At 42.1% G+C, this 17,551-nt stretch overlaps 1 long non-coding RNA gene across 1 annotated transcript; it reads left to right on the top strand.

Annotated features, from left to right (window-relative positions):
• Positions 1-15,515: 15,515 nt before the first annotated feature.
• Positions 15,516-17,250, top strand: LOC128809723 (uncharacterized). Its single transcript, XR_008437830.1, has 3 exons — positions 15,516-15,585; positions 15,763-15,948; positions 16,431-17,250. It is a non-coding gene; the product is annotated as an uncharacterized LOC128809723 (long non-coding RNA).
• The last annotated feature ends 301 nt before the right edge of the window (positions 17,251-17,551 follow it).

Raw genomic sequence — 17,551 nt, 5'->3', positions numbered from 1 at the left:
ATCTTGTGTGTCTTATGGGAAGAGGCACACAGGTAAACCTGACCTGCTGGAAAATAAGTGAAAAATACAGCAAATTTTCCCTCTAATGGTTGGGGGTTTTTGTAATAAGAATCATGCTAACCACTGCTTTCTGTCACGGGACCATGGTCTGAGCCTAATTTTAACAGCTTCAGTCATTTAAATATAGGGAAAGCAGAACACAGGGGTGGGGAAGAGCTCAAGCACTTCGGCAGATACAGGAGAGCAACACCTTCTTCCGTAAGCTCCCTTGTGGAAATTGCTGAAGGCACATTACCATGGCTACCTACCTTAACAGGCAACTCTTTTTTTCCAGTTATTTCATGGCAGAAGAAGGGACTCCAGTGCCAGCTTTCTTTTTCTCCTTTCTTCCATGAAGGAATGACAACTGGTTCCTGCTGGCCAGCCCACCTCCTCCCATGGTATCTGCATTCACCAACCCCTTAAAAATCTCCTGTGGGACTGGGGCTGTCCTGCCTCTGCTCTCTGGGTGCTGGCCTACTGCAGATACCCTGGGGATGAGCTGCCAAAACCCCTGCCACAATCCTAGAGGGCTGTCAGGGAAAGCACCCTGCTGGGGGAAAGTTCAGAAGCAGGAAACATGAGAAGAACAAGAGATAATGGGGGAAGAGCACAGCTGTATTGGGGAGGAGATTTCTGGAAGGGCCAGGGTGCATTTCATGACTGTCAAGTCTATTTTATGATACCTTTTGGTTTTCCCTTTCTGAACAATTGTGGTTAGAATACCATTATTGGCAATAATACTACTACTGGATAATAAAGCCTCACAGACTAGTCTGAAGCCCATGCAAAGAAATACAAGGACTCCCATTATATTTGTCTCAGCTTCACAAGGAATAACCAAATTACATTATTAAACACATCTACAGATTAATTTCTCTCCACTTAAAATTTTTGCTTCCTAAAAACATTGTTTAATTTCTCTCCACTTAAAATTTTTGCTTCCTAAAAATGTTGTGTCTAACCTCATCAGAAAGAAAATAAGGAGAAGTAGAGAGTGAGCAGAGAAAGGAAAAGCATCATATCATAAGCAGCTTGCAATGTTACAAACATGAGAATAATCTTTTTCTAAAAAAGAAAAAAAAAGCACCACTAACTTTTTCACATTTTAACAAACTTTTCAATTAGGATTTCTTCCTGGCTATTTAAATATGCTTAAAGTAATGATTTGCTGTAATTTGTCTTTTTCCTTTGGAAACATACCGTGCTATTGTCAGCTTTAAAAAAGAAGCAATTTTCTGACTTTTGAGATTGAGTAGGTCACGGAAAAATTACTACTGTGGGAGCCTATAATTAAATAGAAAATGCAGCTGCACCTATAAAAAAAATAAAATTAAGTTTATTCTATTAATACTTGAGTCTAGAATAGTATTTGACTTTTCAGACACAGGTCAGCTCAAACTGTACCTTAACTGCAGAACTTCAGTAGCTGTACAGCCACTTGCAAAAGCAGATATGATATAGTACATACAGACATATTGGCAAGTATTTGCTGGTACCTGAATTAGAGTCCGCGTAGCATGATTGTCATTTTCACACATAAAGCCTTTCTTTCCTCTTCTACTAGAAATGGCACTACATTTTTGGGTGTTGGTTTTGTGCTTGTTTTTTTCTAAGAAATGCAATTAAAATAAATCCAGGTAAAATCACTAATGTTTATTGTAAATTTAACTAGAGAAAGTACAGAAGGGGGCTTTTGAAGAAAATAATGTAGTACAGCTGAATTGAATAAAGATCTTTTCCCAGAATTTAACTAGTCATGAAATGAAGACAAGGTTCTAGACAATACCATGACACAAAACCAGGCTTTGTGTATTTATAAATAAAATTTATCATAGATCCTGACTGAATGTTCACACGGTACCAGATATAGGCTTTGAATTAAGTATTAAGTGAAAACATTGAAAAAAATTTTTGTGACCCACATGAGATTTTAAAACAGCTAAAATATAGAAAATTAACAAAAGCCTCACCAAGAAAATAAGATACAGATGTTGTCTGTATCAACAACTCATGAGATTTATTCTGATGTCTGCTGATAAAAAATAATTCCACAGAAATCTTCAAAGAAATATATAAAATCAGAAGAACAAATCAGTCTAAAATAATGGTATTGATTTTATTTATTAATAGTAATAAAATAGCTTTTTAAAAATAATTGCATTTAGGATTATCACCTTTCATTACTTTCTAGGGTTATAATAGGTGGCATTCTACAGCTCTGCATATCGCATGATTTTATACATTACACAATAATTCATAAAACTATGTTTCCGTAGAACCTCCTCTAATTTAGTAAGTTTAAGGGTTATTTTTTCCTTTCAACCAGCAGGAAGGAAATTATTCTTCTTCTTTTCATCAGTCATTCTCATATGTCCAGCTTTCCATGCTATTATAAAGAACATACCTAAGTCCAGTCAGTTTATATAAATGTCTATACCCTATTTATTACACATAATAGGCTGAAACCCTTTCTTCGTGTGCAAACTCCACTATTTTAATACACTTACACATCACATCTAATACAGCTATCCACAACTACTGTGAGAAAAGGAACAGCATATCAGAAAGGGTAAAAGAAAGAAAAAGATTTATGAGGAAACATTATACACAACACAGGAGAGATCTCTTTTTCCCGTTTCAGAAATTATTTGTGAGCCACAGCGCTGTTGCAGAAAGAGCCCACAAAATCTGTATCATCACATGCACGACTTGATTAAGGCCAGAAATGATCCTGAGAACCAGCAGTTTAATTATTTGATTTCACATCTACAGATTGCTTTCTCCCGGCTGCCTGTTTGGTCAGCGGCATGATAATTTTTTTTTTCCCCTGCTTTGTGCCGTGGAGCTGGATTTCTATTTTCCAGCTGCATATATTCCGTGGAGGAAAAGAAAACTGATCCATGAAGTTCCTATTTGCATAAAGTGCAGAAACATCTGTCACAAGATTCTTGTTGGTGGATTGAAGCATCAGGAGATAGTGCCACTGATCATCTGCCTTAATACTATTGAATTCTGTTTCTGTCAGCAGGAGCTGAGCGAGGGTGTTTGAGGAGGCAGAGAAAAGAGAGTTTGCTCAGAGAAGACATATTCTTACTATTACTTGAAATGAGTGATCGGTTACGTGGCGCTGTCTCACACAAACACTCAGGAATGAGCTCTGCCCCAGGATCAGTAAATGCCCTGTTCCATCTGATACCAGTTTTTTTGCAAGTAAAGATCTTATAAAGGTATGCAGTGATTTAATCAGCATCCTGCAGTTGCCTACAATACACAGCAGCTTTTTTTTGTTAAACCTCATGCAATGAATGATCCATGTAGCAGGGCTAACGTTAGAAAGTGCTCGCTCTACAGTGCTGGTTTGAGTTTTGGTTTTGGTTTAGGGAACCAAATAAAAAATCTTGAGGAAAAATTATCTGTGTCTCAGATCAGGAAAAATTTTATTCTGTTTCTGTGTGCATATATAATGCATGACTACAATCATAAGTATCAGGTGGAGCAGCCAATTCATTCATACAGAATACATAAATAGAACAGAATCTCAATGAAATATAATAGCAACAATCTAAAAAAAACAGAATGACTTTAGGTCAAGTGTTATTTCTAAAAACACTAAAAGTACTTTTGTTAATATATAAATTTCATATTTTTGCATTACATTCTGCTCTTTTTTATTACAGATGATTTTTTAAATTCACTAGCTCTGTTGATAAAATTGTACAGACAGATTTCAGGCTGGCCTCCTCTCTCACAACACTGAGTCAGAAATCAGTCTAATCTACGGTATGCAGTGCAAACAAAGTGCTCCTCTCAGCTCCTCTGTTTTGTGGCGTTTAACAGCCAATCTGAGAGGAAAATAAAGTTTCTTCACATTTACTGTCTACTTATGTCAGAAGTAGCATGAAGGTGGTCAATACAGCACTATTCTCTGTTTTCTGTCAAAAAGCTCCAAGACACTCGGCTTCCTAAGCTAGGTCAGCAGAGATTAATACCACATTAGTAAAATCTCATTCGTCACTGTCATTGCAAAGCAACAAGGCTTTAAATATTTCTTATTCATAGCTGATCTCTGTGAAATGTACGTGGGCTGTCTTTTTTTGCCCCTCACTCCTTTACACATTCACAGATACCTCGACTCAACTGCAAATGTCCGAGTGCAGGAAATTCCTGATCAGGAGCACAGCACAGTAGGGTCACAGGAAATTGTGAAACAAACAATTGTAAAAATAATAATAATACCCCAACAACTGCATCAGAAGGGATCCTTGCTCCCATAAACATATTTGTATAAAAAGTTTCTCTGGCAGTGGTTCACCAGCAGGCAGTAATCAGCTAAGATACTTCTTTGTAATTTTTTTGTTTCATAAATAATACAGGAGTTTACTAACAGGAAGTTTGTGGGAAGCAACAGTAAACAGTCTAGCAATCCATCTGTTATTGCGGAATGCAAGAAAGCTGAATCAGATTCTGTGCAAGTGGACTATTTTTGCTGTTTGTGCTAGCAAAGATGTGTGGGAAATGGGCATTTAGAGTCATTGTTAACATGAACTCCTGTGGACTTCCTTTCTCCCTCGCCTTGCAGAAAGGGATGGCTGGGTGTAATTTCAGCAAGAAGCCGGGGGACTTCTGTGGCTACAGAGCAGCTCGTAATAAACCTGAGCAAAGCAGACAAGGCATTTGTATCAGACGTGAAATATTCAAGTGACAGTTACAAAGGGACTTTTGCTTCCTCGAAATCAATCTCAGAAAGAATACCTTCTAAATTAAAACACTCACAAACTCCTGTTAGCGCCTTCCTCAGCATCAAGATATTTATCAGGAAGAAGTTGAAGGGTTGGAGGGAACTGGAGTAGGAGAAAAGGAAACAAGGAAAAATAAGGTAACGATGGAGGTTGTACTGACAGACTTTCTGTGCCAGCACAAGTAGAGAGTCAAGCAAGGGTGAAAAAAAAAAACTAGTATCTTTCCTGAAGACAGACTGTTCTGCTGGCATTGGTCCACCCTTGATATATTGCTTATGAATAGAAGGCTAGAAAGAGAGCGGGGGCAGGCGTGTAAATTAGTCACTACTACTACAAAAGCAAGCTTTCCTTGCCAACGGCAATGCGGTGTCTCACCTCAAAGATTAATTTGTAGCGCTGAAGTGTGTGTCCAAGACAAAAAGTTGCGCTGCGAAACAAATGAGAGTCAGAAGTCTAAGTATACGGTTATACCCTGTGCTTACTAGGAACCACTTAATTTTAACAAGCTAACAAATTCTGCTTATTCACAACGCATCTGAATATTACACATTCCACTTGGTTTAGAAGAGACAGTAAATACGCAGGAAACCTCTGTCCAAAACAAAACCTGCTAAAAAGATGTATGAAGTTGTCAAGAAAGCGGGGCACGGTACCAAGCCGTTGGTTGTGCGCCGAACAACGCCGGGGCAGCGGCGCACGGCCGCCCCGCGGGGAGGGCAGCTCCAGCGGGATGCTCTCGAGTGTTTACAACGGCAAAGCGCCGCCTTTGGCCGCCGGCCGGCCCCTCACGGCGCTGCCACACGCCGGGAGGAGCGCGGAGGCGATGGGCTCGCTGAAGGGGAGGGATGGCCGGTCCCGAACTGGGGAGCCGCGGCCGCTCGACCCTTCCCGCCGGGGGTCGCTGCCGCCGCCCGGCGGGGCCGGCACCGCGGGGCGCAGCGCGGGCCGAGCCCGCCGGGAGCCGGGGCCGCGCCGGGCGGCTGAGGGCCCGCGCGCCTCCCGCGGCGCTCTGCTGCCCCCTGCCGGCCCGCCGCGCGCACCGCCGGCCCGGCGCCCTGAGGGGGAGGAGCGTGCGGCCCGGCCCGCCCGGGGAAACCCGGGATTCCCCGGGGAAAACGGGAGCGAGCCCGCGGCCTGCGGCCCTCTGCGGGGCCACCGGCACTCCCCGGGCCGCGCAGGAACGCTACGGAGCGCGGCCCTCATGGACAAGCTGCCTCGTCTCACCAGATTCACCCTCGCTTGGACAAGGAACATCAAGACGGACAGTGAGGGTTTCAAGGCTGCGCTGTCTGCGCTGGAACACGAACTTCGGCAAAAATTATTTTGCACGACAGTGCTGAACCCTTGCCATGGCAGCTGATAGTGACAAGTCAGTTATTATTCCTCAAAGCAGTAAAAGACATTACTGAACACCTGGTAGTGCAGGCCTGTGCCTGGAGCTGGGGCCAGATGACCCTTTGTGGTCCCTTCCAGCCTGACCCGTTCTGTGAGCGTGAGTCTGTGAACTGCAGTAGTTACAAATGCTGCATCCTCTACATCAGTTACTCCTGCACAATGGCCAGTAACCTAATTTTTTTTTTTTTAAGGACTGAATTTTTGATCATTTTCACTCAAGCTGGTAAAAAGGCCAGAAAATCCCTGTTTTTAAAAGTCAGCATCTGAGTCTGTTTTGTCAGTGACTGCACAGTGCCCACCCCTCCCTCCCTCACACAAGCGCCCCAGAAGTTAATGACACTGCAGGTCTCCCATAGGGGCACAGCAGGAGAAGTGAACTTGTCAAAATGTGTGTCAAACAGCTGTGGCACTGCTTCCTATGACTCCAGCTGCAGCCTAGCACTAGCAACACCAAGTATTTCTAGCTTCTTGATTTGTTTGGGTTTTGGTCTGGTTTTTTGAGGGTGGTAGAACTTACTGCTCCTGACTGGTTCCTGCCAGCATTCACCTGCAAGTGACTCAGCTGTGTGATTTTTTTGCCTTGAAGACTGAGAAGGATACCTTTTATCTGATCATCTAAATCTCATCCATTTCTACACAGTTCAAGAGATGTGCCACTGAGCCAGTTCTACCCAAAATAAAGAAAAAAAAATTTGCAAGGTAAGAATTGGTGTGATTTTGTAACTTTCTTCTTTTTCTTTGTACTGCTTGTTTATCTCTGCATCCTGATGGGATTGATTTCAACACTCTTCAGTGTACCAACACAGCCCAGGTATTAAGTGAGGTAGTTGTGATGGTCTGGGGCTCCACCTAGGCACACACAGCTTCTCCACAGCAGCAGCATGCACTCACTTGAGCATGGCATGTTTTTTCTAGTCAGAATGAGGCACGGCAAGCTTAACAATCTAGTGTTCTCTGTCACCAGAAACTGCTGTGATGAAAGGTCCTGATGGCATTTCTGAGTATCCACTGGTCTGCAATGCTTCTACAACCCTGGGTACCCAGCAAAGCCTATCCAGTAAGTGTTTGGTGTTACAGACATTTGTGCACTACAGGAGTTACAAATGTGAGCTAACTGCAGGCTGGCAAAAGGGCCCAAACACTGAGCAGCCTTCCTTCCATCCCTCCCTCCCTCCCAGCTATGCCAGACACATCTTGTCTCTTGACCCAACAGAAGGGTCTAGCATTGGGTGCAACGTTTGCCATTAATTCTCTGGATTTCCTGGCAGAAGTGCTCTTCAATGGATCCAACAGACTGAAAGAGATCCAGCAAACCTCATCTCTTTGCCAATGCTCCAAGGGAGAAAGTGGAATCTCCACAAGCATGCCAAAACTTCATCTCCAAAATGCTGATCCCCTGGTTCACCCTGGCTGCAATGAGGTGCAATAAAACAAAGGCTGTAGTACTTGGTAGAGAACTGGGATTCTCACCACTTTTGTTTAGCCTGCCTTAACAGCCCTGTTGGGTCTTTCCTTAGGCCTTACCTCCAGGCTGGCAAAAAGAAGGCTACTTCATGTCCTCCTTTTACATGGCAGTCCTCTCTTTCAGACACTTCTGCTCAAGCTGCCATTCCCCATGAGAATCTCTGCTCTGGTTTATGGCCCTGTTGTGAGCTCTCAGGACACCTTCTCACACCTTCCATAGCAGTCAGTGCTCTTCCCAGCTGTAATTCCTGCAGTGCCTGCAAGCAGGGACTTTCCACAGGGGGCAGAAGCTGTGTTCAGTTCAAGGCTTTCATGGAACCCATGGCAGCCAAGCATTTCTCCTGCAATGTTCAGAAGACACAAGTGAAGTAGATTGGATCCTCTAATGCAAGATTAGTTTGTCATCGTAATTAAATGGTCAAACTCCTCCTTGCCAGAGTTCCTACATCTGATGGAGCTTGGAGCTACACTACAGGAGACAGCTTTTCCTAGAGAGACAAAGTCTTTTTCTAAGTCCAGTTACCTCACTTGGATGAATCAATCTGTATTTTATACCACCCCTGTTACTGCTATTTCTCTTGCATTTGGAAGTGAACTCATGTTGAAAACCACCAGCCTGACAATTAAAATTGTTATAGACAGGGACCCTAGAAATTGATCCTAGACGAGAACCTTTGCCCAGATTTATTGAGTCATGCTGGTAATTTATTTCCTCTTTACCAGGGGAAATCCCTGTCTCTATAGTTACCTTTTCACTCCAGTTTTGTGCCCAGTTCAGTTACCTGATCCTTACTGTTTTCTCTTCTCCTCTTCATGGTGACCAAACCCAGTTTATGGGTGGAACAGTATTTCATGTGGCTTTGAAGCTAGTGACGGTAATTTAAAACAGATTAAAATCACTGGAATTTTTGAAGACATCTAAGACAAACAATCCCAGATAAAGAAACTAGGATGGACAAACTACTGACATACTTGCTGACAAAAAATAAATTTTCTTCAATGTGTTTTTACTCTCAATGTTCTTTACTCTCAAATAATGGCAAATACAATTAGCACTAGAGGTGATGAGCACTGATGCATTTTTTCTCCTGTTGGTGGGATAGCTGTGAAGTAGGAAAAATTACACTGAAAATACAAGGCATCTAAATAGGGGATGTATTCATAGAACCCAGTGCTTTAAAGAAGACATTGTGTTTTGTTAGAGGCAAAAAAATCATTCCTAAAGAACAAGCTTAGGCCATCAGTGTAGTGTCCCTACTACATATGATTTTAAATGTTCATCTAAGAAACATTTTTAATTAATTTTGCTTTAAAACAGTGACATTTCTATTACAGTAGTTCCAAACAGAGCCTCAGAGTTAGAAAAAAAAATTGCCATATCTTTACAGCTCTGAATTCTACTAAAGGCCATCATGAGGTCAGTTTTTGTGATGTTCTCTCTGGAGAATTTTTCCAGCCCTAGCACTCTAGACATGTTTTTCTGTCTTTGCATAGTTTTCCTTCCCAGCCCCTCTCATTACATGCAATAATACATCCTCTGTTTCAATTGGAGGCTATTGTGTAATATTCCACAAATCACATATTGGAACTAGAGTGCTCAGCTTTCTTCTTATGACTTTTTTTTTTTTTTTTTTTTTTTTCTGTCTTGAAAAAAAAAAAAAATACATAAGAAGAATGCTTTGGGAATATCTCCTTCTGTCTGCAGTTGCAGTCGTGTTCACTGCAATAGCTCTGGTATTTCTTTGAAATTATTCTGATTTCCATCTGCTTCATGTTTTCTCTGTCTACACAATAGCACCAATACCTGCATTTCTGAGTGCTGCCCCTCTTTCTATGATCTTATTTCTCCCAAACCTCTGGGAAGCACCAGGTACCAGCTGCTCCTGCAGGTGACCGTGCGTGTCGTTGTAAAACTGAGCGTGTCAGTAAAAGCACCTGCGCCGATCACGAAAGAACAGCAAACATTCTTGCACTTGAGAAACGAGTTGTGAGACTTCCCGAGCCTGTTCCAGCCTGGGACACGAGCGGTTCCACCGAGATCCCGGCAAGGCGCGACCCGCGAGCCACGGCTGGGCCGGGCGCGGGGCGCTGCCGCTGCGCCCCCGCCGCCGCCAGAGGGCCCCCGCGGCCGCCGCCTCCCGGCGCTCCCGGCACAGCCGCTCCCGGCACAGCGCGGGATCAGCGCAGGGAAAACATCCCGCACGGCAGGTGCGAGTGACAGCTGGAGGAACAGGGAAGTGTCCTTGAGAGATGAGCACTTGGGAACACGCAGGAAAAGAAATGAACGGGGGAAAACGAGTGGACAAGCGGGTGTGCGCTGCACCTACAAATAAGAGAAAGGACGTACGTGATGAGGAATCAAAGCTCTGCTGAGGCTTCTCCAGTGTGTCTTTAGCAGAATGCAGCATGTTAGTCTGTGAAACAGAGCATCCAGCATGAGTGAGGCCGAAATGACCCATATATCACCTACATGTTATGGAATGTCAATCAAAATGTGCACTTTACAAGATGTTGTTCTTCATCATCATCCCACACAATCCTTGAAATCTCCTGAATTTTCAAGGGACTGATTGAAAATTTTCTCTTAAGAGAACTGCAAGTTTTAAATAAGTCAGATTCATTACTTGCAATCCAAACCTTTCCTTTTTAGTATATATGTGGAATCTAGGTATGTATTTTCTGATTGCTTCAGCCTAAAAAAATGCACTGAACAAATGCTCCAACATTAAAGCTATATTCACTCCAGGACTTGGCAAGACTGTATAAACCTCAGGTCAACAGCTGTAAGTGAACTGCACAATTTGTCACAGTACATTTAATAAAACTCCCAAAGGTTTTAATTTTAAAAGACTTTTTAAAATTTTTATATTCTCCTGTTTCTTTCTTAATATAGACAGGAAGCGTTCTTTGTGTGGTCTGATGGGAATATCTACAAGAAAGCATTAGAAACTGCATCTCCAAGCACCTTTCTTTCCCAGCTCAGTTACCAAATTTATTTCCTTCATTGGTGCTCAACCAGCTGCAAGGTCTGAGAAGTGTGTAATGCATTTTCAGCACAAAAAGTGTCATCTGTGTGGATTTAGAAGTTTTGTGTGTATAAAAATAATAAAGTTCAGTGATAATTTGAGGCAACCTAGATGAAGGAAACTAGACAAGGAAGAGTTCAGCAGCTCATCAAGCCTTTTCAATGATCCCACTAAGTGACTTTCCCAAGACTCAGTCACGCTACCAGGGAAGAGGAAACAAGTCTACATGGCATGGATTGGTACCCACCCCAACTCTGCTTATTCCCATCACCAGGCAGACAATCAGACAACAGTTACACATATTTTTTTTTTTATGCACAGCACATTTTCCTTCCCCAGGGAACTGCTCAGCAGAGGGGACTAAAGCTGCCCCTGTTCCTTCTTTACCTCTTCAGGACCCAGGCTGCAGACAGGGCAAGCAAGAGAACCCCTCCATGGGGTGTGACACAACACAAATTGCCTCAATGGGAAACTGTTCCAGCCAGGAGATTTCAAAATAATCACAAACATCCACTAGTTTCTTGAGGTTGTATTTTCCCAAGGTCATCAGGATCAGTGTTTTGCCTATTAGATTGAAATTTCTTCATAAAGGGCCAAGTTAGCTGTTATTGTTACAGTAACATACAGTGTCATTTTTGTGAATAATGACAAATTATTTTGGAATAATTTTTGTGTCAGTGAAAAGCAGCCAGAATGCATGGAATTTGGCTCCTCTGGAAAAGTAGCAGACATTTATTTTGTGTTCCACTTTCTTTGGGGGGGAGGGGGAAGCTCATTTTGAAAAGGTCAAAATTTACAGGAGGAAAAGAAAGGCTTTAAATCCCTAAAATGCAGCAGGTTTAACTCTGTCCCTTTTAATCATCTGGACTGTATGAGCTTGATCTTGGCTGACACCAAATTAAGGAAAACTGAAACCAGATGCTGTAGCCAAGGATTTCTATACTGATCTTTTAAAGTAGCACTGACACACTTGAAGAGAGGAAAAACAGAATTATGTGAGGAAAGCACCAACAAACTGCAACCTGTAAGTGAGAAGTTTCAAAGCAGTCAGGTCTTTGGTAGCTGCATGGTAACAGTGACTGGCAAGCACAACATACTCTGAAAATAATTCCTTTCTCCATTAAATTATCTTTGGGCTTTCGTTCCCATCTCTTCCCCTTTCCACCAGCAGGGGTCTCACAGACATTAAGACACAGTAAAAACTCACAAATATATGTTAGATTGGGTTTCTTTTTCTAGTCAGAGTTAATGAAAAGTCTTCATTGCAAGGCATCATAATGCAAAAAAACCCAAACCTTTAATAACCCATAAAAATAGTAGGAATGTTTACACAATTTAAAAACATTCCAGTCAGGACTGCAGCTATTAAACAAATCAGCCTGTTCCAGAGTGGCACTGAAACACTATGTACTCAGGAGTATTAATTTGACTTTAAACACTTCTTTGAAATTAGATGCCCTTTATTATTTATGAGATGCCCCAGAAAAAATATTTGGGGACAAAGCAATCTCCTGAGTGAGTACTATAGACAAAGGGTAACAGGTTTGCAGGGTGAGATCCTAAGCAGGAGTGGTGCTGGTTGTCATGTCAGCTGAGGACTCCAATTATGATTTATAAATTTGCAGTTGCTCTTTTAAGGGCACTTTAGCCCTTTAGGATAAGGATCTGGTGAAGAGCCATGGCTCCAGTGAAGTCAATAGCAAAAATTTTTCAGTGCACATGAAGCAGCCCTACTTCTTTCATTTCAAAAACTTTCAGTACTCATACAGAAAGACTTTATTAAATTGCTTGCATAGTACAGCCAAACTATGTTCTAATAGGTGATAAATTCCTCTCCTTTTTTGGCAAAATCTCTTTAGAGGAACTTAGCAGCTCAGGGCTGGCTTGAGTCTCTTTTCTACATGACACTTCTAAGTATTCTTAGCTGCAGGGCACCAAATCCCTCAGCACAGAGGGAGCTGGTGGTGAGGCATACTTTGAAAAGTGTCTCTCATGCAGTGTCCTTTTCTTTCTGAAGAAGGAAGCAGGAAGGTTTGCTTCCTAATGGTCATCCTAGTGGTGCCTAAAAGTCAGCCCAGATACTTTCTGGGAGCTATTTGGGAAAACATGACATCAGTTCTTTTAATGATACACTATAAAAGAAGAATATGCCTCAGCTTCTCTTAATGTTGTTATTAGATTTATGAAATAGGGCCTTTAAAAGCTTGATTATCTGTGCTGCTACCTTACTCAGCAACCAAAACTAAAGATACATCAGAAGGTCATGAAAGAGAACAAGAGGGTGTCATCTTTAGAGGGGCTTTCATCTATTATAAACATAACTAGCACAGCAGAAATTTTCTTTATCACCTTTCCCAACACAGTGCTATCCAGAAGGAATGGAGAGAATTGTGCTGCATTCATTTGTGTTACAAACTCACATCATGCAGTTGTGCAGTGTTACAAACATGCAGTTACCAGACTTAATTGTTTACTTCCTGGATCTTCACAAGTAACTTCTTCAGAGGACAGGATTCCCATCCAGTTGAGGCTCCTTGTCTTTCTGCCCCTGTATGTCCTATAAAACTGCCCCTCCTGTTCCACTGTACCACATATAGGGAGGACATCAGCAACAAAGTGAAGGTGCCCTGTAGTAATTTACAATTATAAGAGCCAGTGTATATAAAATAATAAGTATCATATATTTGTCTGATTAATGCAGTCTTGTCATATGGATTTGTTTTCCTAAATGCCTGTGTGAGGTGTGCACAGGGCCAAAGTACTTCCTACTGATCCCTTGTGGGTACTTAAGAGTAGCTCCAGTGGACACAGCATTTGGAAAGTGGAACTGGAGACGTATGTGCAGACAACAGGAATGCACTGAGTCCTCTGACCACAGCAGAGGCTGCAAACACCATGAAATGTCCACACAAAATGTTCTCCTCTTGGGAATTTCAGTTCAAATCTGCAACCAGAAAGTCTGCAGGTGGAACTCCATCCTGGTTGTCCATTAATTCTCCCAAGAATTAGATTCCTTCCTGATCAGTAACATCCTTGATGTCCATAAGAAAAAGAGAAGAATACTTCCACCACTCCAGAGAGATAAACCATGACAGCAGCCACAGTCACAAGCTGTTGCAGGCCCAGTCACAAGTCTCAGGGCTGTGACTGGGCATACAAGCAAAAGGAACCAGCAGTCAAATTAAAGAGGACCAAAAAAGGAGCCTTTCCAAGTGACTCACTATAAAGGATAAAAAAGGAACTTGCATAGATAGCTATGTTCTTCAGAGCACGAATGATCTCCTCTGTGTGCATCCCTGCTTTGGAATGTGAGCCAGCATCACAGCATGTGGGCAGAGGACTCTGGACAGCTTTCTCATGACATATCCCTGGCAATCCATCCATGTCTCAGCAGTTTCCTTGGTCATTATCCCACTGAAACAAGGCACAACAGGGAACACTGAACCATGTTGCAGATAACAAGATCCAGACTGTATGCAAACTGTTCTTGTGACATAGAAATTCTAGGACTCGAGTCCACCAACAAAACGGGAAAGAGAGTCCTTGTTTGGCAACCAGATCTGGCCTGGGTTTCAGTATGGAGACACAAATCAAATTAAACATGTTCCTGTGCTGTTTAAGACGAGTTGTGGAACAGTGCTAGAAAAGTGCTCAGTGTCCACATAAGAACCTTCATCATGGATATATTTAACACCAGATTAGCATTAGAAGGATTTTTCCCTACATAACTTTGCTTCTTAGTGGAGATACAGCCAAATATGGTGAGTCCACAGGTGTTTAGCACTCCATACAGATTGTCTCAGATCTTCCTGCACATCTGGCGAGCATAACAACCTCTACCTTTCTGACCTGGGATCTCCAGTCATACAGTCCAGAGCCTTGCAGGCATTAATAGAGGCAAAGCAGCTGTTACAATTCCAGACTTGAGTTCAGCTGGAGTCCCCACTTGAGCTTGTTCCATCTGCTGCAAAGATGCATTTGTTTCTGGGTAGCTCAAGTACACACCACACCTGTACATCTTGTGCAGTGTGAATGAAATCAAACAAACCTGCACAAGAGCTCATATTGGCTGGGTCTCAACTATTCAATACTCAAATAATAATCCATTTAAAAAGCAGGGTTTTCATTTTAACGTGGAACATAAATAAAATGTCAGCTAATGCTACTAAAAGACAAAAATGTGGTTTCCATAACTTCAAAAATTTCAAGTACCTAAAAGTCATAAAATGCATGTCTGAAAACATCAGTCCTCACAAACCCCACATTTTTTAAAGCTGTAAAAAGCACATACTTCATCATAACAGTAATGGCATTTGCACACCATTTCATCAAAACTCAACACTACATACTTTCTTGGATGTGAAACACGAGCAAACTCTTTCTCAAGAGGCAGCAATCAGCACTTTCTGAAAAATCATTGGTGAGAGGATATCACATCCCTAAAAGTAACTTGTTAAATCCACTGATCAGAACTGAAGTTGTAAGTCAATGGCAGTGGTCTTATGTCTGAATGATATGTTTAAGCTGCATGAAGTTACAAGTCCTGCACTTGATCCCCTATGTTTGTTTTCTGTGAGGAACATAATAGGGACCACACTGTCACTTCAGCAGGTAAATTGTTTGGTTTGGAATTACTGATCTACTTCAATTTTGTTCCAATTCAAAGTTGTTCTGGAATTTGTTTCAGCTTTCCTTTTTGACCCCCAAAAGAGCAAGATATTTTCTCTTTATACCTAGCTGCCAAGATCCAAATCTGTAGTTTCTGTGTTTCCCCGGTAACAGCTGGTGATGTCATAAATTTACTAAATGGTAGAGGGAGATGCTATGCTCTGTGCAGCCATGAAAGTCTGGAAGAGAACAGCACACTGGCTCCCTGCCCAGCCACCAGCAGCATTCACCTTCTCTGCCTCTCCAGCTCTGTATGTGGATCATTTCAGAGTTCTCCAGAAGCCTTGATTCCATTGGCAATGGGAGTCAGAGAAATTATTTCTACCGTCTCAATCTTGAGCACTTTTTGAGCTCAATTTGCTGAGAATTGTTTTCTAAGCAGGGTTTGTATCTGAAATGACACTCTTGAGTTTTGGTTTGTCACCAAGGTAGCTGTAAACCTGCTCAGAACTGGCAATGAGCTCTTCTGACACGGTGCCCTGCTGTGAATGGCCACCCCTGAGCTCCCCTGAAGGGCCAAACCAGAGGTGGGCAACTGGTTCCTGATCAGCCTGGGTCGCTCTGCCCACTGCTGTGTTAGGATGCAGTTGGGAAATGGAGAACAAAGAGAGCAGGTATGACATTCTAGTGTCTTACCTGGAGGATGACTTCCAGAAGATGTGCTTATTTCCAGCAGAATCCATAACACATACAAATGTACTACTTCACTGGAAGTTTCATGCTATTTCACAAAGGAGTCACCTGCAAGCATTATAGCATATGCATAAGAGAAAAAAGGCTTTCCCATCATTAAATACTAGGAGGTAAAAGCAACAATCACAGAATGAGATGCATAAAAATTCTGTTGTTTGTGTGCTGCAGTCACTTACCTCCTAGTGTGTACAGGCAATGAAACTGGCATTCCAGTCCTGAGATATGGCTTACAACTACACTGAAAAGAAACAGGACTGCATGTTATTCTTACAGATTAAGCAAAGCACTGTGGATTCTTATTCAGGGCATTTCTCTTTGAGGAAGAGGCCAAGGGAAGAGAAAGTTAGGTTTGTTATAGAGCTATCAATGTGATTTGAATCTGATTTATCTAATGCTTTCAAAGCAAGATCCTTCTTGACACAGTCCCCTGTCGTGCTTCAAGTGGACACTTCCAAGAAGATAGGAGGTAAGGAAATCCTGTACATAAAAAATCGGGAGGTAGCTGGTTGCCCAGGATGGAGAGATAAAAGAGATTTTATATTTTTCAAGGTTTGTACTCCTTGTAAGCTAAAAACAAATCTACCAGGAGTAGATACAGAATTCCTGCAGCAGTTTCACCAGCACTCAACAGAGATAATGTGCCTTTCTAATTTCTGCCTGATTTGGAGTTCTGATGTATCTAGAATGAGGAAACACCTGTGCACTGCATTGCAGAGCCATATGGCTCAGGCACCATAACCAAACCCAGCTCAGGTGTCTGTACATAGCTGTGTGACCTTTAAGTTAATCTTGTCATCCAGGGCTTTACTGTGGGAGTTCATTGTATGGATAATTGTCCCTGATGTCATTTTCAGAGTTAATGTATTGCCCATCTCCAGACAAAGCACAGAAGCTTCACGGGTGACCCAGCTCAGCCAGAGCACAAAAGTTAAGAGGTGAAGATGAGCAGGAAAATAATGAGAGCTTTTCCTTTTTCATTTCATTGTTCAGATCCAGTTTTGACAACTAACAGCAGAGCAGTGTCTCACAAACTCTTGTCACAGGGGACATCCCAGGAAAGATCAAAGAGCTGCATCTATTCAGAAATATTGTTCTTGTCTACACTGAGTGTTCCTTAAAGTTTTGTCGAAAGGATTTTAGAAAGGCTCTCCATCTGACAGCTGGTGTCTTTTCTTGACCTCTTCCTTCTCTTAAACTGACCAAATAAGGAGTTTGCTTGGGATTTCTTCAGCACCAAAAAAATATTAAAAGAAATTACTTTGAGAGAGAAGATGTAATTTCTGGTTTTGTTTATATATCTTTAGCCTAGAGCTTAGTTCTTGCATGAACCATAAGGAAAACAAAACAAAACCCCACAAAAAACCCGAAGTCCCTAGACAAATAAGAGGAACTCGGCGCACAGTGATGAACTCTACAGCAGTCCGTAGGAAAGACACCTAGGAAGAATACTACTACTAGAAAAGCAATCATCCTCACTACTGGTGCAGAGTGAGAGAAAAGAAAGCCTGAGGCTAAAATTGGTAT

This window comes from Vidua macroura, chromosome 7 (assembly GCF_024509145.1).
Source record: "Vidua macroura isolate BioBank_ID:100142 chromosome 7, ASM2450914v1, whole genome shotgun sequence".
Lineage (NCBI taxonomy): Eukaryota > Metazoa > Chordata > Aves > Passeriformes > Viduidae > Vidua > Vidua macroura.
Note: the sequence above shows the minus strand (reverse complement) of the source record. Positions and strands in the feature narration are given on the sequence as shown.